Source organism: Hylobates moloch, unplaced genomic scaffold, assembly GCF_009828535.3.
Source record: "Hylobates moloch isolate HMO894 unplaced genomic scaffold, HMol_V3 SCAFFOLD_21, whole genome shotgun sequence".
Classification (NCBI taxonomy): domain Eukaryota; kingdom Metazoa; phylum Chordata; class Mammalia; order Primates; family Hylobatidae; genus Hylobates; species Hylobates moloch.
This window is the reverse complement of record NW_026652296.1, coordinates 13,041,416-13,065,621: the sequence shown is the minus strand read 5'-3', so window position 1 is coordinate 13,065,621 and position 24,206 is coordinate 13,041,416. Positions and strand designations below refer to the sequence as shown.

Below are 24,206 nucleotides of genomic sequence, written 5' to 3'. Positions count from 1 at the left end.
CACATATATACACATGCGTGAATATGACATAAAAATACACATACGCATGAATATATGGCACACATATACAAACATGCACAGATATACAACGTTCACATATACACAATGCATGAATATACATGTACATATATACATATACACAATGCATGAAAATACAATAAAAGCACATATACACACATACACGAATACACAACATATACATATACACAGGGTACAAAATCCCAAAAAAGACAGAAATGCATCTTGCTTCTTCACCTGTTTCCTTCTCACAGCCAACTTCCAACTGGACTTCTGCCTCTGCAGCCTTCCCAGAGTCCAGACTTCCCCAAATGGCCAGAGGACCCTTCTGAGCCCAAGAGCCATCAGGCCATCTCCCTTCAGGGATGCGCTGCTGAGCTCACTCTGTTCCAACTTCTCCAGCCAAGCTCTCTACCCAGCCCCGAGCATTGGCACCTGCTCTTCCCTCTGCCTGGGATGCCTGCCTCCTCACGGTGGCGCCTCAGGTCAGATGAGAAGTTGTCCCTGATCACCCATCCCTCTATACTCACCGGGCTGTTTATTTCCTCTACAGCACTCTGCACTCTCTGAAATTATTCTATGGATGAATTTGTTTTCTTGTTTATCCTCATCTCTCCAACTAGGGTGTGGGCTCCGTAAGGCAGGAGCTGTGCTGGGCACTGTAGCCCCAGCCCAGGACCTGGCCCAGAGTGTGCACATAGTGAGCAGCGGCCAACAGGAGGGCTGGTAGGTGGACCTGATTGAGGTACACAAGCTGTGCAAGGTGGGGCAGTGCCCTCTAATGTTAAGCCTCACACCCCTCGCCCAGGAGTGCAGGAGAGGTGGCAACCGCATGTCTTACTGAAAGGGATTCTAGGCCTGGTGTGGTGGCTTACGCCTGTAATCCCAGCACTTTGGGAGGCCAAGATGGGCAGATTGCTTGAGCTCAGGAGTTTGAGGCCAGCCTGGGCAACAGGGAGAAGCCCTGTCTCTACCAAAAAACCAAAAAATTAGCCAGGTGTGGTGGTGCACACCTGCAGTTCCAGCTACTTGGGAGGCTGGGGTGGGAGAATCGCTTGAGCCCAGGAAGTGGAGGTGGAAGCTGCAGTGGACCAAGATCCTGCCACTGCACTCCAGCCTGGGTAACAGAGCGAGACCCTGTCTCGGGGTGGGGGGTGGGGGGCGGGGGGGGAAGAAAAAGAAAGGAAGGGATTTCTATTATAGTGTCTACAGCACAGTGCTTGCTACACGCTGAAAAAAATGGGTCAACGGAGCAGGTAGGGCTGCCAACCCGAAGCATGCTGTGTGCAGAATACACTGAACCAGGGGTGATTTTGCCCTACAGGGGACACTGGGCAGTGTGTGGAGACATTTTTCACTGCTATGACCTGGGGGGGTGGGTCGGTGGGGAAATGTGCTACAGGCATCTATCGGGCAGAGGCCAGGGATGCTGCTGACCATCTTCCAATGCATGGGATGGCCCTCCTCCCCCTGTAAAGAATGATCCGGCCCCAAAGTGTCACCAGTGCCGAGGTTGTGAAACTCTGTGTAAAGTGCACAGTTTAAAAAGTTGTCCAAACGTACCAATAACAACAGGGGTGCAGTGTGGCTTTAAAGAGCTTGGTTTGCAGAGTCAGAGGACTCTGACTCCTTGGGCAAGCAAGTGCTTCTGCCTGGGCCTCAGTGAATTCTTCTATAAAAATGGGAGCAGCAACAAATGAGATCGTGCATAAAGAACTCTGAAAAAGGGCCAGGCGCTGTAGCTCACACCTGTAACCCCAGCACTTTGGGAGGCTGAGGTAGGAGGATCACTTGAGCCCAGGAGTTTGGGTCTGCAGTGAGCCATGATCGTGCCACTGCACTCCAGCCTGGACAATGGAGTGAGATTCTGTCTCTGAAAAAAAAAATAATAATAATAATAAAAATACAAAAAAGCAAAAACAAAAAAGAACTGTGAGTTCCCAAAATACAGCCTGCTTTCCGTTTTCAGGGAGAGGGATGAAAACTTGGGCCTCTGGAGAAATAAAAATGGTTGTTAGAAACCAGATGTGACACCGTTTTGGAAAATGGCAAGGCCCCTCCGAGACTCCAGTAATGAGCTTGGGGAGGAGTGTTCGTGCCGCACAGTGAAGTCGGCTGAGCATGACACACATCGATTAGCAGAGATGGGCCGGAGCGCGGAGCCGAGCCAATGACAATAAACAGTGTTTGCCAAAGCAATTCAGAGAGGTCAGTGAAATATGAAGCAGAACCCTGTGGAAAGTCTGTCCTTCCTGAAACAGACCCGCGCCATTTCACATGCACGGAGTCTGCAAAAACAAAACAGGGTCTTTGCCCTTCGTGGCATCATCTAAATTCTGGTTGTCTGCGTGCCTCTCACACACGTTTGGCCGTTTTTATGTATCATTTGGACCATTGCATATTTAGTAATTTCCTTCAAATCACTTCATTTAATGTCAAACCAGCACTTCACACAGGCCTCTTGATTTTTGCCCTGTGATCCACACATCCATCACTGCCAGTGGGTCAAGGCTACGTACCATGGAGGGGACTTCAGCTCCTCTGTCCTCCCTCACATATGTCCCAGCAGCTTCACCCTCAGGACACATCCAGGTCTGACCACTTCCCATCATCTGCCTGTCACCATCTTGGTCCAAGCCACTACTGCCTCTGCCTGGATCTTGCTGGAACCTCCTCCCTGGTCCTCCTGCCTCCACCTTCAGCCCATCTTCCACAGCAGCCAGAAAGATCCCATTAAATCACAAATTCGATCAAGCCCCCCACTCTGTGCAAAGCCCTTCAGTGGCTCCACATCCACCTAAACTAAAATTCAAAGTCCTTGCCATGCCCTACAAAGTCCTACAACTGTCTCCTGTCCCACTCCGTGACCGCATCTGCCCCCACTTCCCCCCCGGCCTCCTGTCCTGGGGTCTCCCTCTATCCTACCAGCACCCCAACCCCAAAGCTCATTCCTGCCCCAGGGCCTTTGCCCTTGCTGTTCCCTGAAAGAAATCACCTTCCTCAGATACCTGCATGGGCTGCTTCCTCACCTTTCCCAGCTATTTGCTCAAAGCTTTTTATTTTTTTCCAGTACAGGGTCTCACTCTGTCACCCAGGTGGAGTGCAGTGGTGCAGTCATGGCTCACTGTACCCTCAACCTCCCCAGGCTCAAGCTATCCTCCCACCTCAGCCTTCCAAGTAGCTGGGACCACAGGCACAAGCCACCATGCCCAGATAACTTTTGTATTTTTTTTTTTTTGTAGTGACAGGGTTTCATTATGTTGCCCAGGCTGGTCTCAATTCCTGGGCTCAAGCAATCTGCCCACCTTGGCCTCTCTCAGTTCTGGGATTACAGGTGTGAGCCACCATGTCCAGCCTCAAATGTTAACTTACTAGGGCTCAATCCTAACCCTCCTATTAAAACGGCATCTCCCCAAACCGCCCAGGCTCTCCCCTCTCCCCCGACATTGCTTCTCCACATATTTATTCACCAGTCACATTAATCTGTCTTCTAGTTTTTATCATGTGCTTCTCCCACCAGAGTATCAGCCCCACGAGGGCAGCGGCTTCTGAGTCCCTTGTCCCCTGTGTCCCCACATTTAGAACAGAGCTTGGTCAGTGATGAGACCTCGATGAACATTTGTGGAACAAATGGGTAAACGACTGAACCAACGAACACCTCGTAATGGGACGCCTGTGGGAGGCACAGCTAAGTGAGGGAATGTCGATTTTTTTTGTTTTTTTGAGATGGAGTCTCACTCTGTCACCCAGGCTGGAGCGCAATGGCACAATCTCGGCTCACTGCAACCTCTGCCTCCCAGGTTCCAGTGATTCTCTTGCCTCAGCCTCCCGACTGGCTGGGATTACAGGTGTTCGCCACCACACCTGGCTAATTTTTGTATTGTTTGTAGAGACAGGGTTTCACCATGTTGGCCAGGTTGGTCTTGAACTCCTGACCTCAAGTGATCCACCCACTTCGGCCTCCCAAAGTGCTGGGATTACAGGCCTGAGCCACTGCGCCTGGCTGAGAACGTAGATTTGTTTTTTTATCATCCAGTGCACACCCTCTGTGGGTGGAGGAGTGGGTAAAATTGTTAAATTGTTGTCTTCCTATTTGCTTGTATGGTGTTTGGCTGGCTGAACCTGGATCTATTTGGCCCACATGGGACATGACTTCCATTTGTGGGTGTGCTTTATAAAACCAAAAAAGCACTCAAGGTCAGCATAAGGCAACAGCAGTGCTTTTCAATATGGTCAAAATTTATTAAGGAACCCAGAGTCCTGTGTATGTTGGTTATATCTAGTGATAGTTATTATATTAGAGATGAAAACTGAGAAATTCAAAACATATTTGTTCACTCATTTAAATAATAAACTCACTACTTGTTAGCATACGTTTAAAAAATGATAAATAGAGGCTGGGTGTGGTGGCTCATGTGGTCAGGAGTTCAGGACCAGCCTGGCCAACATGGTGAAACCCGGTCTCTAGTAAAAATACAAAAATTAGCCGGGTGTGGTGGCGAGCGCCTGTAATCCCAGCTACTTGGGAGGCTGAGGCAGGAGAATTGCTTGAACCCAGGAGGTGGAGGTTGCAGTAAGCTGAGATTGCACCACTGCACTCCAGCCTGGGTGACAGAGCAAGACTCCGTCTTGGGAAAAAAAAAAAGATAAATAACTATATTTTTCCCAAACAAAACACAATTAATGAGAAGAGTTGCATTGTTTTACATTTTTGCCAATCTCTTCAATGTCTTGTTTACTGGAAGGCAGCAGGATTCTTATATCTGTTTTGGCATTCAATCTGCCGAGATACGTTGTTTTGGTTGTTTAACATGAAAAATCCAGCCTCACACAGACATGCAGGCCAGGGACAGTGGCTCACGTCTGTAATCCCAGCACTTTGGGAGGCCAAGGCAGGAGGATTGCTTGAAGCAAAAAGTTTGAGACCAGCCTGGGTGACAAAGTGAGACCTCATCTCTACAAAAACTAAAAAAAATATATATATATAAATATAGCCTGTCGTGGTGGTGTGTGCCTGTATTCCCAGCTACTAGAGAGGCTGAGGTGGCAGGATCACCTGGACCCAGGAGTTCGAGGCTGCAATGAGCTGTGACTGTGCCACTGCACTTCAGCCTGGGTGACAAGCGAGACCCTATTTCTAAAAAATAAAATAAAATGGATATGCAGATGGAAAAGGGAAGAGTATTTTAATCCTTTTTAGATAACTAGATATGCTATGTACCTGCTAGAAAACTCCACTGTCTACCAGAAGGAAAATGACGGTAAAAAGGTAGTGTCCTGGTATTATCGCGAAAATAGTTTTGAGTCTAGAGATCCTGGGACCATGCTTTGAGAGCCACTGGTTTAGATGATGATCTATAACATCCCAGTGAGGTAGATCCTTTTTTGGTCCCTATTTTACAGATGGAGAAACTGAGGCACAGAGAGGCAAAGTCCCCTTTTCACCCAACATCCCACAACTGCCAAGTGTCAGAGCTGAGATGAGGCCCAACCCCAGTTGTCTGTCTCCACCTGGCTTTTGGTGACTACCTTGTTCAGCCTCTCAGGACTCCAGCGACCACAGACTGGAGCACTTCCCAACCACGGGGATGCAGAGAGGCAGGGAAGAGGGAACAGCAGAGGGACTGCCCCATGGCTAAAGGTGGGGACACACACAAATGGGACTCAGCCTCCGAGAGCTCCTCCTCTCCGATGTGGCTCAGACTATCCCTGAAGTGCTCTCTGCCAGAATTCCAGGCGAAGGGAATTTCCACACTGAGGTTATCTTCCCATGCTGCATCCTCCCAGAATTCATCCGGCCGTGGGCTTTTGAGGGAAGGTCATTCCCAGGACCTGAGCACTTTGCCTTTCTTGAAGCATAGATGGGGAACACAGGTAGGAACCACAGTCATTATCCAGATCAGTCTTTCCATAAGTGTAGGGTTTCAGAGATAATTTTTTTTTTTTTTGAGATGGAGTCTCGCTCTGTCACCCAGGCTGGAGTTCAGTGCTGCGATCTCGGCTCACTGCAACCTCCGCCTCCCGGGTTCAAGCGATTCTCCTGCCTCAGCCTCCCAAGTAGCTGGGATTACAGGCACGCGCCACCACCACGCCCAGCTAATTTTTTGTATTTTTAGTAGAGATGGGATTTCACCTTGTTGGTTAGGATGGTCTTGATCTCCTGACCTCGTGATCCACCCACCTTGGCCTCCCAAAGTGCTAGGATTACAGGCCTCAAGCCACCTGGCCTGGCCTCAGAAATGATTTTTATCCTCCGAGGCAGGCAGGGCTGAGGGTTGGGCATGGGCTCTGGAGCCAACAGCCTGCGTTTAAGTTCAGCTACCTCTGCCTTCCAGCTTAGTTTTCTCAGCTGCAAAATGTGGATAATAATAATATCCCTACAATGACAAAGTTGCTGGGAAAGATTCAATGAGAAAATATGTTAACTGTCTCTAAATGGTTATTGTTTTTATTATAATATTATTGATCATGACGTTATATATTCATTCATTCAATCAGTAAACATTAAAGGAGGACTCCTGTGTGGCCGGGATGGTTCTAGGCACTGGGGATACCAGTGAACAAAACAGAAAAAATTAAAGCAGCAAAAAACCTGCACCTTCCTGGAGCTTCTGTCCTAGAGTTGAGGCCAGTCCGAGGCAGGGAACTGGAATGTTCGGACGCTCTCACAGTCATTCAGGAGACAGACTGTGATGACTGGAATCATGGCAGGCGAAGGGCTTGGGTGGTTGGTTCCAGGCTATTTTTGAAGGTGGAACCAATGGGATTTGCTGATGTGGCATGGGAAAGAAGTAAAGAGAGTCAAGGATAACTCAAGGTTTTTGGTCCGAGCAACGAGGAGGACAGATCTGCCCTTACTTAGGAAAGGGACACTGGGAGGGACAGAGTTGGGGAAGGGGGTTGATAAAGAAATCAGACACATTAACCTCGAGACTCAGGTTAGACATTCAGGTGGAAACAGACCAGGTTCACAGAAAAGCTATGGAATTAGAAACTGAGGAGCTGTAAGCATTTAGATGGCACTTAATGCCATGGAATCGAATCAGATCACCTGAGGAAGACGTTCTTAATCTGTTGTCCCAAGATATAATTTCCTGAAATTGAATGGGAAAAGTGTGTATTTGTTTATTTTCGTTAACCTATAACTAGCAACCCCTTCAATGATGAATGATGGTCCCTGGGACTTTGTCACCAATGGGAATCATGTATATGTTCATATCACATTGTAGTCAACATGGACTTCTTGAAATATCATTTGAGCCAGCGCTACTTCGAAATCATGGAAGTTATCAGATTGTCCATTAAATAACCACTTCATCGTGCCATTTTATGTGTAAAGAAGCATACATATCACAGCTTAAAAAATATTTTGATAAATGTGTTTTGATATAACTGGCTTCCTTTGTAATTCTCTGTATTTTCTATGGACTGGTGGGGTACACCAGGCAGTGTGTGACTTCTGGAAACTCCCCTCCAGGAAGGGAAGTGAGCTTCCCTTATAGTTTCTGTGTCCTGCTGGCTGGATGCGGACAGGATGGGATGCTGCTTTAGAGACGGACGATCGCCCAGGATGATGGAATGCCGTCCAGCCATCACCCATCAGGAGCCTGGGAGCCAACATCATGTCTGCCACATCATCTCTAGGCTGTTTATGCCCAAACTGTCAAATGGGAGAGAAATAAGCACCTATCATCTCTAAACCACTGTTAAATTAGGGACTGAAGTACCCTCAACTCCACCTATATTCTAATAAATCCTGGGGGTATCTGTGACACAAATCCAGTGGGCTAGTGCCACTTAGGAGGGCTCAGCAAACTGTTTCTGCAAAGGGCCAGACTATAAGTGTTTTCAGCTATGCAGCCATAAGGTCTCTATTGCAACGATTCAATTCTGCCACCATAGAGCCAAAGCAGCTACAGACAGTACATACACTAATGGGTGTGGCTGTGTTCCAAAACACTTTATTTATAAAACCTGGCAGCAGACTCATGTAGGCCACAGTTTACTAATCCCCACCATGCAGGAATGTTACCAGTAATGGCAATACCATCCATCATCATCATCATCATCTTTTTTCAAATTTTTGTTTTATTTTATTTTTTGAGGCAGAGTCTTGCTCTGTTGCCCAGGATGCAGAGCAGTGGTGCGATCTCACTGCAAGCTCCACCTTCTGGGTTCACGCCATTCTCCCGCCTTAGCCTCCCGAGTAGCTGGGACTACAGGCCCCCGCCACCACGACTGACTAATTTTGTTTTTGTATTTTTTAGTAGAGATGGGGTTTCATGGTGTTAGCCAGGATGGTCTTGATCTCCTGACCTCGTGGTCCGCCCGCTTTGGCCTCTGAAAGTGCTGGAATTTCAAGCTTGAGCTACCATGCCTGGCCTTTTTTTTTTTGAGACAGGGTCTCACTTTGCCTCCCAGGCTGGAGTGCAATGGTGCGATCTTGGCTCACTGCAACCACGGCCTCCTGGTTCAAGTGATCCTCCCACCTTAGCCTCCTGAGTAGCTGGGAGTACAGGTGCACGCCACCATGCCTGGCTAATTTTTTTTGTATTTTTAGTAGAGACAGGGTTTCACCATGTTGGCCAGGCTGGTCTTGAACTCCTGGCCTCAAGTGATCCACCCACCTTGGCCTCCCAAAGTGCTGGGATTACAGGCCACCGCGCCTGGTCTATCATAATTTTTTTTTTTTTTTTAAAGAGAAGTTTGGAATCTGGGTATTTTTGGTGAAATTTCCGGATTTTAAAAAGCATCTTGTAACTCTGACAGAAATTTGGGGTTGAAGTGTAGACTCAGGCTGCCAGCTGCATTTTGCAAGATCCATATTTGGCCCCCAGGGTCGCAAAATAGAAACTGAGCTGCTTCAGGCTGAGTTTTGATCCTACCCCTGACACCAGTAGAAGAGTCCTCCACTGGGTCACTTTCACCATCTGTCATTTGGTTTCCTGGGGCTCCTGGTCTGGGCAGCAGAGAACAATCCCATTAACCTAGCAGGGGAGCTGGAGGTTCCTGAGGAACAGTGATAAATGAAAAGGAAGCCCTTTTGAAAACTCTAGAACAGCATAAATATTAGATGTGAAATGCCACAGGACTGAAGTCTTTGTTTTTTTGGCAGACAAATTGGCTGAGGAGGCAGGGCTGGGAAGAAACACATTAAATAAACCCACAGCTCCACAGCTCTCAGGGCTGGGGTATTTCTGATATTCTGTAACTGGATCCTTTTAACTTTGTGCTGCTTTGCAAGGTTACAGCCTGAGTCGAGTTCTTCTGCTTTTGAAAAAAAAAATGCTAAATGCAAATCACTGCACGAAGTGATAAATCAATGCTGTAAAAGTTCTGGATGCCAGAGATGGGATCTTGCTAAACTGAAAGCTGTGTGAAAACAAACGAGGAAGGTGGGGGTCATGATTCTGCACGAAGGAGGCATCTTATGTTGGAAGCAGAGCGAGCTGGGGGCTGGGAGAAATGCTCTCCTCCCACTTGCCCTTTCAAGAGAAGCTTTTTCTTTCTTTTTTTTTTTTGAGACAGAATCTCACTCGTTACCCAGACTGCAGCGCAGTGGCATGATCTTGGCTCACGGCAACCTCCGCCTCCCAGGTTCAAGCAATTCTCCTGCCTCAACCTCCCCAGTACCTGGGATTACAGGCATGCGCCATCACGCTCGGCTAATTTTCTATTTTTTTTTATTAGAGACGGGGTTTCACAATGTTGGTCAGACTTGTCTTGAACTCCTGACCTCAAGTGATCCGCCCGCCTCAGCCTACCAAAGTGCTGGGATTACAGGCGTGAGCTACTGCGCCCGGCCTGCATGTGGGTTTCTATAGTGGTTATCTGTTTTATTTTTCCACCCAGAATCCATTCTCCTGTCTTTTCATAATTGTGCCTTCAGTTACCAAAAAGAGGGAGGGAACCAACCTTTCCCCTCTCAGCCTTACATGTTCTGATGAGGCTCTTTCTAGCGCTGACTCCTGGACCAGGCCCATGAGGTTGGCCTGGCCAATCAGGGTATCTCCTTTTGCCTGGCTGCTGTGATTGGGTGAAAGAGACATAGGACCCTAGATGAGCCAATGAGAGCTTTCCCTGGAACTTTTGCTGGAGCCCTTGGAAAGAGGTCTCTCTTTCAGCTGGGGTCACTACACTGGGGAGATGGACCTGTGGGGGCCATCTTGCCATCACAAAGAGGGAACCTTCCTAATAAAGCCAACCCAATGACAGAAAACCCAAGAAGCAGAAAGACAGGGTTCTGACAGTGTTTCAGCACTGGGACCTGGCAAAGTTTGCCTGAACTAATTTCAGTTATGTTTCTTCATGCTGGATAAATGGGATAGTAATCTAAATTCCATTTTGTTTTCATTTTTTTGCTTACTTCAAGCCTAAGGCCCAAGAGTTCTCATCTGTTCATTTTTTTAATTCTTTTGAGTTGAGGTTTCACTTGCCCAGGCTGTAATGCAGTGGCACGATCATGGCTCACTGCAGCCTTAACAGGCAGGGCTTAAGTGATCCTCCTATCTTAGCCTCTCAAGGAGCTGGGACCACAGGTGTGCACCACTATGCCTGGCCAGTTTTTAAAATTATTTGTAGAGACAGGGTCTCTCTATGTTGCCCAGGCTGGTCTTGAACTCCTGGGCTCAAGTGATCCTCCCGCCACAGCCTCCCCAAGTGCTGGGATTACAGGTGTGAGCCACTGTGCCTGGCCTTGTTCAAATCTTTACTGAGTACTCAACACCTGCCTGGTGCTATTTTTGGATGGGCAGCAAACAAAACATGTAAAAAATAAGTTCACTCACCAGTGTGGTGGCTCACGCCTGTAATCCCAGCACTTTGGGAGGCCGAGGCGGGCAGATCACTTGAGGTCAGGAGTTCGAGACCAGCCTGGCCAATATGGTGAAACCCTGTCTCTACTAAAAACACAAAAATTGGCCGGGTGCGGTGGCTCATGCCTGTAATCTCAGCACTTTGGGAGGCTGAGGCAGGTGGATCACTTGAGGTCAGGAGTTCGAGATTAGCCTGGCCAATGTGGTGAAACCCCATCTCTACCAAAAATATAAAAAATTAGCCAGGTTTGGTGGCATGCACCTGTAATGCCAGCTACTTGGGAGGCTGAGGCAGGAGAATTGCTTGAACCCGGGAGGTGGAGGCTGCAGTGAGCCGAGATCGTGGCACAGCACTCCAGGCTGGGCGACAGAGCGAAATTCTGTCTCAAAAAAAAAAAAATTACTGATGTATGGTGGGTCCTGTATCCCACTACTCTGGAGGCAGATCAGGGAATTGCTTGAACTGGAGGTGGGCCATCTCAAAAAAAAAAAAAAAAAAAGAAAAAAAAGAAAGTTCACAAACACGCAAGATAATTTCAAGGGGGGCGAGAAGTCCTAGGAAGAACATAAAGCCAGGGGTCATGGTCGAGAATGAGAGGGGTGAGGAGTACTAACCGACACAGGAAGGGCAGGAAGGAAAAGAGAATGGATGGAGGAAGTTCTCCGTGGTGGGTGGCCCCCAACCCCTGGGCTGCAGATAGGCAGACAGGTAGCCATCTGTGGCCTGTTAGGAACTGGGCTGCATAGCAGGAGGTGAGTGGCAGGCGAGTGAGCAAACTTCATCTGTATTTACAGCCTCTTCCCATCACTTGCATTACTGCCTGAGCTCTGCCTCCTGTCAGATCAGCAGCAGATGATCACAGGAACGTGAACCCTGTTGTGAACTGTGCATTCGGGGGATCTAGGTTGTGCGCTCCTTATGACAATCTAATGCCTGGTGATCTGTCACTGTCTCCCATTGCCCCCGGCTGAGACCATCTGGTTGCAGGAAAACAAGCTCGGGCTCCCACTGATTCTACATTATGGTGAGGTGTATAATTATTTCATTACATATTACAATGTAATAATATTAGAAATAAAGTGCACAATAAATGTAATGCGCTTGAATCATCCCAAAACATCCCTCACCACCAGTCCGTGGAAAAACTGTCTTCCACGAAACTGGTTGCTTGTACCAAAAAGGTTGTGGGCCGGTGCTCCAGACAGAGGTAACTGCACGTACAAAGGGCCTGGGGCAGGAATGACCTTGGAAGTTCTGAGGAACAAAGAGTCTAGGCAGCCCTGAGTGCTGTCACCAAGGAAGGGACAGGTAGGAGATGTGGACAGAGAGGTGAGCAGGCCCAGGCCAAGCGAGGTCTTGGCAGCCCTGACGAGGAGACGCCAGTTTATCCAAAGAGCAGTGGGCAGCCATGAGAGGTTTTCAGCCAGAAGTGATGTGGTCAGGTTTACATTTTTAAAAAGCAGCCTCTGGCTGTGGGTGGGGAGAAGGAGTGGCCAGTTGCTGGGGACAAACAGGGACAAGCAGATCACCAGGGCGAGAGGCGAGAGCTGCTTCTGTCTTGCCACTCCATGCATTCCTGTCTTCCGCCTGCCTGTTTTTAGTGAGGCTGTGGCTATTGAGGAAGACTGGGCTGCAGAGGACACCAAGGTCCTGCTGACTGGTTGTAGCAGGGCCAGGCGGAGCTCTGGGTGTCGGTGGCATGGAGGGCAGGCTGCCTGTGCCTAATTAAATGCTGGCCCCAGCCATCCGCTCCCTAGAAGGGTCTTGCAGCTCCTGCAAATGAGGACGAGGCCCATTCATTCCCTGGAAACTCAATTAGCTGGGTATGGAGGGCTCCATCTCTAGTGACAGGTTTTATTGCCTGCTGAGTCACCACGAAGACAAGCTGTATCTTAAATATCTGTCTTGTGCCTTTTAAAGTGTGGTTTTGTTCAGAGGGATGGACTAGAGGAGGGGGAGAAAATCCACAACAGACCCTCAGAACAAGGCCTGTCACTCAACGGATATTTAATTATCGCCTTGGAGGAATCTGACACTACTTGCATCCTTCAAAGGGCTGTTCTCAGCGCCATCAGACTGACCTCCCATTTCTATGACAAATATTTTGTAGAGCACCCTTGTTTTCTTGAAAGGAAATTTATAGGTAACAAAAGCTACCTATGCATGTCATTTCCAGAAAATCAATATAATGCTCTAACTGCAATCTACAGGAAAAATAAAAGGAAAGCAATTTATAACGAAGATAAATTTCAATATAAAATTCCCCCAGCACATCCATTAAGAAGACACAACAGAGTAGTCGGGCGGACGCCTGCACCTAGAAACAGATTCACTGGGAATGTGACAGTTACAAGGGCAGCTGGGTGGGTGGGCAACATTTGCCATTCAAATCCTTTGGGGTAGCACTGTCATCGGGGATAGGACTTTCAGAAATAAGGAGTGACTCTTGGGAAAGTTTTGCACTCAAGTATAATATTCCCTCCATTTTCTTGTTCTGTACATTCCTGGGAATATGCAAAAACTCTCCAGTATTTACATATAAAATAGACACAGATTCAAGGCTCAGATGACAATAAACATAAAAGAATCTACCCATATGAGTGACGTGGTAGGAAACTCAGAAGCTATGTGGAATACAATGCAATGTGGGGGCCACGTGGGCTCTGCTGTGCAGAGCAGGACATCAAAGTCCTTCCTAGTCTCCGCCCCCAGGAAGCCAGCAAAGTCAAATCCTTCACCATCACCGGCAATGCTGTCACAGAGTTTAACCCCTAGGGGGCGGTGTACTCCCTTGAGAACCGCCGGCTTAGAAAGAAGTTTGCAAGCTGCTGGCCTGTGGACCAATCCATCCCTCAGGTGTGTTTGCTGTGGGCCTGCCTGGTGTTTTCAGTTGCTCATTCTTAACAAGAGTGAACAGTCCACAGTTGAAATCTGGGCACCCCCTCCCCACCCAGCCTGCCTCTCTGCTTTGGGCTACCTGCCCAGCCCTCTGCGCATTTGGAGCCCCCAGGCTAGAACGGGTTCACACAGGGATGGCAGAGGAAGCCCCGCTCCCGGCCTCGGTGTAGGAGCTCGGTTTCCCTTCATTTGCTCAAATCCCCTGCGACACAGATGGACTCCCAAAGGACTCGCTGTGTGGGCTGGCACGACCTGCTGGCCCCCGGATGGATGGTGCCCGCTGCTCGGAGAACAGGAACCTGTCCTGAGACCCTGACCCGAGACCCGGGAAGGTTTGGGAAGACAGATCAAGGTACTGGGAGCATAAGAGGAAATGAGTGCAGGGATGATGAGGAGGACATCGGATTACAGATGAGGAATCATGGAAAGCACTCGCCTAAAGTTCAATAGCCACCACCCCCTGCAATTTTATTGCCCCTTCTCAATGCTGTGTGTCACTCCCCACTCCCAAAAGATTTTGTTTGATTAGGCTCTATTCTTCTTTCTTTTGTAGAGACAAGGTCTCACTCTGTTGCCCAGGCTGGAGTACAGTGGTGTGATCATGGCTTACTGCAGCCTCAAACTCCTAGTTTGAGTGATCCTCCTGCCTCAGCCTCCCAAGTAGCTGGGACTACAAGCATGGACCACCATGTCTAGCTAACTTTTTTTCCAATTTTTTGTAAAGATACGGGTCTTACTATGTTGCCCAGGCTGGTCTCAAACTCCTGGCCTCAAGAGATCCTCCTGCCTTGACCTTTCCAAGTGCTGGGATTACAGGGCCAGCCATAGGCTCTATTCTCATGCTGTCCAAGAGTCCTTTCTGTGCCAATGGAAACATTCTGTATGTGCATTATCCAGTATAGAACCCATGTGCGCCTACTGAATCCTTGAACCATGGCTAGTGCACCTGAGAAACTGAAATGCTAATTGTAATTAACGTAAAGTTAAATAGCTCCCTGTGGCTAGTGGCAACGGTATTGGGCCACGTGGCTCCAGCCTAACTCATTCCAGAATGTTCAGGGAGTCGCAGCTAGCACCCAGATAAAGACTACAAAAGGTCTCATGCACTCTGAAACCCCCTGGAAGCCTCTTGAGGCCCAGGAGACAGGGTGTGCGTGTTTGTCACCACAGTCACCCTTCCCTCACTTTTGACTCTGCAGCTGTTTCAATGCCCACTGCAGGTAGAGATTCCTTGAGAGAAACCATGGTTGGGAAGGGAAGGCTACGCACGGAGCTGATCTGCAGGGCGGCCACATTGCTCCCCACCCAGGACCACAGCCGGGGCAGTGAAGAGGGGAAGAGCAGCAGGTTTGCTCAGTTTGACATCGGCTCTGCAGCCTTTCCGGGGGGGTTAATGTGTGAAAGAACCCAGCCGTCACGAGCTGAAACGTGTTCCCCAAAATATGCTTAAGTCCTTGCCCAGGTACCTGTGAGGGTGACCGCGTTTGTAACATGGTGTTGTAAGATGAAGTTACGCTGGATCAGAGCGGGCTCTAGTCCAATCACTGGTGTCCTGACAGAAGAGGGAACTTTGGACACTGATTCAGAGAGGAGCAGGCCACGGGAAGAGAGGGACCTACAGGGAGGAGGCCACATGAAGATGACGACAGAGGTTGGAGTGACACGGCCACAAGCCAAGGGGTGCCAAGATTCCCAGCAACCCCCAGGAACTCGAGGGCAAAGGACCCTCCCCTGAAGCCTTCAGGGAAAGCGTGGCCCTGATGCCTGATTTTGGGGTTCTGGCTCCCGGAACTGTGAAAAACGCCTTTTGTTCTAAGCCACCCAGTCTGTGGTCCACTAGGAAAGTGGATACACCTGCTAAGGGGCTAGGACAGATAGGGTGTCGCCTGAAAACAAACGGAAACCTCACACCAGCTTCCTCTTTCCCCTGTGGCCGCTTCCTCTTACGGCGCAGGGAGGGAACCTCTCCTCCTGGGTTTGTGGGCACAGGTCACGTATCGCTCAGGGTGGCATCTTATCACAGGCACTGGGTGACTAGTGCTTATATGTCACGACACTGCTGCACAGATGGAGAGACTGAGGCCCAGAGGGGATGAGGTCTCAGCTCAAGGTCACAAGGGCGCTTAAGGCGAAGTCTAATTCTTTAGACTCTTGCTCAAAACAAGCGCTTCACTTATTTCGATATCGGAGGTCTTGGGGAAAGGAAGTGACTATCAAATTAGGAAGAAATTTCGCGTGAAGATGTGCACGGAGGTGGCAAATCCGTGCCTCTCGAGGACACGCTGGGTCAGCCTGGGTCCCACGAGGGGCTGTGCAATCCCCGTGGATACTCGGATCCCCACGGTGGGGAAGGCTGGGTCCTTGGTGCAGAGAGAGAGACAGGAAGGCTCCCTGCTGTGAGCAGCAGATACACTCCACGGGGTGAATGGAGAGGCTCTGCTGTCCCCCCACAGGCCGGAGAGGGGGAGGGAAGATGGGCAGATGAGAGGCAGCTGGAACGAGGGAAGAAGGGAGCTGTGTGTGTGCGTGCGTGCATGCATGCACACTTGTGTGCACTCGAGGGGAGAGGAAGAGAGCAGGGAGCAAACCCAGGAGAAGAGCCAAGCAAAGAGAAGGCTGCCATTGTGAAGGCAGGGACAGCTGCACCAGGGGCCCAGGGACGGCATCCCGGGAATAATTTCAGTCTTCTCTTCCCTGTGTGCGCAGAGAGGCTGAGAAGAAAGAGCAGGAAAGGCTGAGATGGTGGGAGTGAGGGTGCAGAGGAGAGAAACGGGAGAGGAGAAAGGAGTGTGGAAGAGATGGGGGTGGGCTGCTAGCGGGGACAGAATGTGGAGACTCAGTCACCACTCATCCTAGGAAGGTCTCCTGAGCACCTACGATGGGGTTGGCACTCTAGGCCTGGGGACCCACGAGGGCACAGAACAGAGGCCGCTGCTTCCAGGGAGCTGGCATTTTATTTATTTTTGAGATGGAGTCTCACTCTGTCACCCAAGCTGGAGTGTAGTGGAGTGATCTCGGCTCACTGCAACCTCCACCTCCCTGGTTCCAGTGATTCTCCTGCCTCAGCCTCCCAAGTAGCTGAGATTACAGGCGTGCGCCACCACATCCAGCTAATTTTTGTATTTTTAGTAGAGATGGGGTTTCACCACGTTGGCCAGGCTAGTCTCAAACTCCTGGCCCTCAAGTGATCCACCCGCCTCAGCCTCCCATAGTGTTGGGATTACTGGTGTGAGCCACCACGCCGGGCCTGGGAGCTGGCATTTTAGAAACGAGACAATAAACGAGACAAATGGGCAGAATACACAGTCAGTGGTGTTCAGTGGCGACGGGGGCACTGGTGGGAAAAAACTGGGATGAACAGGAGGCATGGGGTAGTCAAGGAAGGCTTCTTTGAGGAGGCAGCATTGGAACACAGACATGAGGAAAGTGCAGACGTGTAGAAGTTTTGAGAAAAGGAAAGAAGTGCAAAGCACTGTGAGTGGGTGCATGTCGGTTGTGGCTGACTGCTTGAGAAGCTGTAGCTGGAGCACAGTGACTGAGGGGAGACCAGGAGGCTGAGAGGGTTCAGAGAGAAGGGAAGGATCATTGGGACCCTGAGGTGGCTGTGGGGGCCTCTACCCTGAGTAGGTGGGAGCCAAGGAGGGCTCTGCCCAGAGGAGAAAGAGCATCTGAACTAGGTTCTGACCAGAGCCCTCTGGCTGCTGCATTGAAAACAGACCAAGGGGTCATAAAGGCGGAAGCTGGGGGATCCCAGGAGAAACCTGGAACAGGGCAGGCGGGGAAGACAGTGGCGCAGATGGGCTGGTGGCAGCAGAGGGGACTCTGGGCATATTTTGAAGGCAGAGCTGACAAGGTTTGCTGATGGACTGAATGTGGAGTGTGAAAGGAATAGGAAAAAAAAAAATCAAGAATGGCACTAAGGTTTTGGCCTGAGCAACTGGAAAACTGGAGGTGCCGAGGAGAAGCCTGTGAGAGGCGCCGGGGAGGCGGGGGACCAGGAAGTGATGCTGGACTCATGCTTGATGTGCCAGGGAGAGCTCCAAGGGCGATGGCCAGGAGGCAGAGGGGCCAGGGTGGATGGGGTTCAGGGCAAGGGGCTGAGGGCAGATCCAGAGAGTGGCAGGGAAAGAGGGGCGGTGGACCACTTTACAGCATCGTAGAGGAGGACGGCCCACGCAGCGGCCCTCCTACCCCTGTGGTCCTGAATGAAACCACTTTACAAGTCTCATTTGTTGGGGATGCCAAAATGCCCAGCGGACGCCTTTCCATCCTCCTGCGTGAGAGGGCGATGGAATTTTATTTTTAATAAATAAATAAAATCTATTATATTTATTTATTAAATAAATAAATATGGTGTCCCACCATGGTGGGGTCATCAGGGCACAGAGGCCCCCCCCGTCCCTGGTGAGGGTAGCTGCCCAAGGCTGATGGCCAGGTTCTGGTCCTCAGCCGACTTCTCTACCCAGCTTTGTGCGAGAAGAGTGAAAATAACTGGGGCACTCAGGGCCAAACCCCAAAACAGGCTCCAACTGAGAGCACTGGCAAGGCCTGGTCTTGTAAGGAGCATGTACTCCCTACTCCCCCGGCGCATTTTAGAACATGATGTGGAAGGGCAGAGGGCCCGCCACCATCTCTACGAAAGTCTGGACCGGATGGCAGAAGCTGGGGCTGGGAAACAACCTCAGAACTGCCAGATTCAGGTGTGGAAGGAGAAAGGCATTATCCCAATGGGGAGAAAATGACACTCCAATCTAGTTCACCAGAAAGGGCTGGAAAAGGTTGGCTTTTTGTTGTTACTTTTTTTTTGAGATGGAGTCTCATTCTGTCACCAGGCTGGAGTGCAGTGGTGCAATCTCGGCTCACTGCAACATCCACCTCCTGGGTTCAAGTGATTCTCATACCTCAGCCTCCCGAGTAGCTGGGATTACAGGCGCCCACCACTACACCAAGCTAATTTTTGTATTTTTAGTAGAGATGGGGTTTCACTATGTAGGCCAGGCTAGTCTCAAACTCCTGACCTTGTGATCCACCCACCTCGGCTTCCCAGAGTGCTGGGATTACAGGCATAAGCCACTGTGCCCGGCCAGCTGATGTTACTTTTTTTTTTTTTGCCAAAGGCAGTGTAGTAAAATTGTCATCGGCACTCCAGTATGCTTTTCCTCATCCTTTCCAGCAGCCCTTGATTTCTACCTGGCAGTCCAAGTGCTGGGGAAAAAGGGACTCAGCCAGCTGCTGCAGAGCAGGTAACCCCCGCTGGGCAAGTTGGCACAATCCATGTGCTTTACACGATGATTGGCTCAGGGGCTGGCATGTGACTCAGGGTGGTCCAATCAGGAGGGATCTCATGCCTTGAGCATTCTGGAAAAGGATGCTCTCTTGCTCCTGCCAGATGTGGACAAGGAGGCACACAGCTGCTGGAGTGCCAGCCACCATCTCCAGACCTCTAGCCTTATGATATGATCATGATACTCGTAAACCACGAGATCCAACTTTGCCTGCTACTCGCCTGTATCTTTTTTTTTTTTTTGAGACAGAGTCTTACTCTGTCACCCAGGCTAGAGTGCAGTGGTGTGATCTCGGCTCACTGCAACCTCTGCCTCCCAGGTTCAAGCAATTCTCCTGTCTCAGCCTCCCCTGTAGCTGGGATTACAGGTGCACGTCACCATGCCTGGCTAATTTTTGTATTTTTAGTAGAGATGGGGTTTCACCATGTTGGTCAGGCTGGTCTTGAACTCCTTACCTCAGGTGATCCACCCGCCTCTGCCTCCCAAAGTGCTGGGATCACAGGCGTCAGTCACCGTGCCTGGCCTGTATCTTTTGTTTAGGGAGCAGAAAATTCAATGTTTTTGAAGCCAGCTGCAGTCGGGGTTCCTGTCTGTTGGATCTAAAGGCAATCTATTGCCACGAGCATCACACATCTTCAAGAGCAAACAGGACAGCCAGGAAGTGCATTCCCTTGCTCAAGCAGAACTCACACATCAATATCACCTCCTTAGAATCGAGGGGGACACAGCCAGAGTAAAATTGCTGAGTGGAAGGAGATGCCCATTTTCAGCTTTGCCAGAAATTGGCAAACTGCTCTTCAAAGTGGAGGGAACAATTTACCATCATACTGCTAGTGCACGTGATTTCCTGTTTTCCTACATTCTCACCAACATTTGGTGCAATGGGACCTCTTCATATTTGCTGTGGTCACGGCTGGGATGTGATAATGCACTGTTGGCTGCGTTTGCATTTTGCTGATTACCAGAGAGGATGAGCACATGCTGCCACATTTTGATCCATGAGTGCAACTTACCATGACATTCCTCAGAACATTGGCCTGAGGTGGGCTGTGTGATGTGGTGCTATTGTGCAAATCGTCATTGTCATTGCTAATTTTTTTTATTATTGTTTTTTAAAAATTGAGAAGGGATCTATTTTGCTCAAGCTGGTCTCGAACCCCTGGCCTCAGGTGATCCTTCCACTTTGGCCTCCCAAAGTGTTGGAATTATAGGTGTGAGCCACTGTACCCAGCCATCATTGCTAAATTCCCCAAGTGCCTACCATGACCATGTACCAGACACTGTTCTAATATATTTAATCTTCACAAAACTCTATAAATGACATTATTAACTGTGGTTGAAGTGGCCAAGACACAGAAGCTAAACAACTTGTCTAAGTTCATGCAGCCAGAAAGCAGCAGAGACTGGATTCGAACCCAGGCAAAGCTAATGCCCTCAACCACTCTGCAGAGAGCTGGGAGGTGTCTCATTCTGGGAACACTGTACAAATTTGACTTGTGGACATATAAGTGATCACAGGCAGGGCAACAGCACTTCAACTGCTGAACTGTGTTAAAGGATGACTATAAAACCTTTGTAAAAACTGAGGATGTGGCCAGGTGTGGTGGCTCACACCTGTAATCCTAGCCCTTTGGGAGGCCGAGGAGGGTGGATCGCTTGAGGTCAGGAGTTCAAGGCCAGCCTGGCCAACATGGTGAAACCCTGTCTCTATTAAAAATACAAAAAATTAGCTGGGCATGGTGGCACGCACCTGTAATCCTAGTTACTAGGGAGGCTGAGGCAGGAGAATCGTTTGAACCTGGGAGGTAGAGGTTGCAGTGAGCTGAGATTGTGCCACTGCACTCCAGCCTGGGCAACAGAGTGAGACCCTATCTCAAAAACAAACAAGCAAACAAACAAAACAACCTGAGGATGCAATTGATCCTTCCAAGGGTATTCATATCTGAGATCCAAGTCCCCCAAGTTGTAAGAAGCCATACAGAGAAATATTCATGAACAAATTGATATTTATCCTGCTTAAACTTAGCTTCTCTCATTTTGTCCTTTGTCAATCTCCACTGCAAACATGGGGCCATGCAAAGCAAGAGCACTGCAAAATGAAATTGCAAATCTTTTAAAAGATGCAGGGTTTGTAAAATTAATCAAAATGACGCTGGAAGATAGCTCAAAAAACACATGCAAATCCACTGACGAATAATTACCTGGTCTATAAGGATACTACATGAAGGAGAAGAGACTACTGAGAAGGATGGTGAAGTATGAGATGCACTTCACAGGGGAAGATTCAGATGTCAAAGAATTAGGAGAGGCCCTTGGAAAAATTGATCAAATCCTCAAATACTTTTACAAAAATGTCCCTGGTGAAGTAAAGGATATCATCTTATGCCATCCATTTAAATTTGTGAAACACATTATATTCCTCCCTACACTTCATCAATTCACTTGCTTAAAGAATCAACTCATTAGTTACAACTAGAGCCCAGTATTTGTTAAACGTCATTAGATGCAACCTAACAGAGGGCCGGGTGCGTTGGCTCACGCATGTAATCCCAGCACTTTGGGAAGCCAAGGCAGGTGGATCAGTTGAGGCCAGGAGTTTGAGACCAGCTTGGCCAATGTGGCAAAACCCCATGTCTACAAAAAATACAAAAATTAGTAAGGCGTAGTGGCAGGCGTCTGTAATCTCAGCTATTCAGGAGGCTGAGACAGGAGAATCGCCTGAACCCAGGAGGCAGAGGTTGTAGTGAGCTGAGACTGTGCCACCGCACTCCAGCCTGGGCGACAGAGCAAGACTCTGTCTCAAAAAAAGAAAAAAAGAGACATGACATAACAGAGTTATTCTCAAAATATTGTAGTTTCGTTTGAAGATCAAATACCTTAATACATTAAAAGCACTATTTATTATGAAATGTTGGTCCACTTAAGTAGCATTTTTCTAGGGTCAGTCTTCCTCAGTTTAGGCTGATCTCCTTTATTCAAATGAGTATCACAAACACAAATGGCTAATAACCGCTAGGGTGGTCTAGACTTTACTTGTCCTTCAGTATCCATTTTCTTCTTCTCCCACAGTATAATAATTTTCGTCTGGGCAGATGTCCACCTAGGATAAGACTACATTTCCCAGGCCCCTTTGCTGCCATGCATGGCCATGTGACTCGTTTCTCACCAATGGGAAATAAGTAGAAATGGAGTCGGAGTCTCTGACCACTTCATAGAGCAGGGCCACCAGAACAACTTGGAATTTTATTTGACATCCCCAGTCTCTCTCACACACACAGCCAAACTTAAATCCAACTGAACCAACTTTGCTAGGTGTCCACGTGAACACAGGGTTTAACATGGCTGAAGACTCAGCAGGAACAATTTACTTTTGGTCCCTGGGGGATTAAAAATTTACAATATATTCTAATATGTATGTACAAATCAATCTAAAAGGAAAAAATCTAAAAGGTTTTGAATTCATTATAGATTTTTGTCATTTTTCTTAGTCAACACTGATCAGTATTACACATCATGCAGTTGGATCTTTAAAAATATTTCCACTTTAAACAACAACTTAATATAAAACTCAAACCTGAGCTTCCTAGCTGCCAGGGCAAAGAGGGAAAGTATACAGGGTATGTGGCTCTTACTATGTAATAACCAGGAGTACACCAGTTCATCAGACTAAACAGGTGTTTTCAGGGTCCTGAGTTCTGAAAGTAAGGCTGGAATGGGATTCTTTGTACAGAGTGGCATTCTAAATATAATGAATAAAATTCTCAGTGGCAGTTTTATAAAAATGTCAATGTTCTCTGTATCTGGCTCTTTACACTTGACATTACACTCCCAGTCTTCATAAGGCTATAATAATGAAGCATAGTTGAATAAAAGCACTTATTTAGGGAGACAGCTTTTTGGTGATTTGCATACATTCAAGGACAAGTTTGGGAAATCCACTTTAGAGAATGTTTATTCTTGAAATGATTCATTTTCTCATATCGCCCGTAAGATTTGGAAACACTAGCCTTTAGCTCCCACCCTGAGCCCTCAAAATGGCACAGAATATATGAGTTTCCTTTCAGTCTGATGAATACTATTTCCATGCCCCCTCTGAATTCCCATGATCTTGCATTCCATTTTGATTATGCCACAAACACCTCACTTTGACTCTGGACAGGTCTCTTTTTTGGGCTGCAGTGGCCCTGGCTGTGAAATGAGGGGGATTGATGAGAACAGGTTTAGGGTCTTTACTGATCTTCCAGCATTCAGAACGAAAGGTTTCTGTACAGACCTTTCACCCAGAGGTTGTGAAGAGTCTGTGAGCCACACACTCACCTCTCAGACATATTTTCTTTGGCCCCCAGTACACATTAAAGAAAAAATAAGTTGTGCTGGCATATTTTAAAATAAGATTTTCAGTGAAATATTCAGACTTTAAAACATTTCAAGGTTGGTCACTCTTGAGTGCATGGGTGTACTTTCTAGACCCAAGTTGCAGGTGCATCTTCAATAAGGGCCCACTGCTCTGCTGCGGGCCTGCCTGTCCTGCTTCTGCTAGCGACATCCAGGCCCCCAACCATCTAGGGTGGTGGCCATGGTAACCTCTGACACATGTGGCTTTCTGCAGAGGCTCAGGGGAACCAACAGGTGGTTGATTCTGCACAATGGCACGCACAATATACAGGAACAAGGTATAGGAACGAGGCCTCCCTAGTTCTCAGCAGAACATACTTTCTAGGTGATTCTGGCTGTGGGATGAGGCTATAAGAAGACACACCTTACTGGCTTGCTCCCCACCCCCAAAGCATCCCTGCCAGCCCACACTGTGTATCTGAGGAAGCTGCCCAGCCTCGAGGGCTGCAGGTTCAGGGCTGCGGACAGGGCTGAAGGAGGCGTCCATCCTTACCTTGCGGCACTCCCACCCAAACAAACCCCTTGTCACTTGGATGCAACTTCCTGGGGTTGCAACATCTGAGCCACAGTATCTTGATTTCACAACTGCCGCGGCTTCTTACCCGAGGCGGGGAGTATTTATTTATTTTTAATTAAAGCAAGTTAAATGAATTGAGTCTGGAGGGTTTTGCAATGGTGCCGGAGGTAAGTGACTATACTGTAATTGCATCTCTACCTCAGACAACCAGCCTGGCAGGTGAGCCTTCAGAGCCCACCAAAGACCTCCTGCAGGATAAGCAAACAGGAACTGGGTCG

At 48.6% G+C, this 24,206-nt stretch overlaps 1 protein-coding gene across 6 annotated transcripts in view; it reads right to left on the bottom strand.

Annotated features, from left to right (window-relative positions):
* The window catches only part of SULF2 (sulfatase 2), a 132,339-nt gene that overhangs the window by 55,602 nt on the left and 52,531 nt on the right, over window positions 1-24,206 (bottom strand). The window lies entirely within an intron of this gene.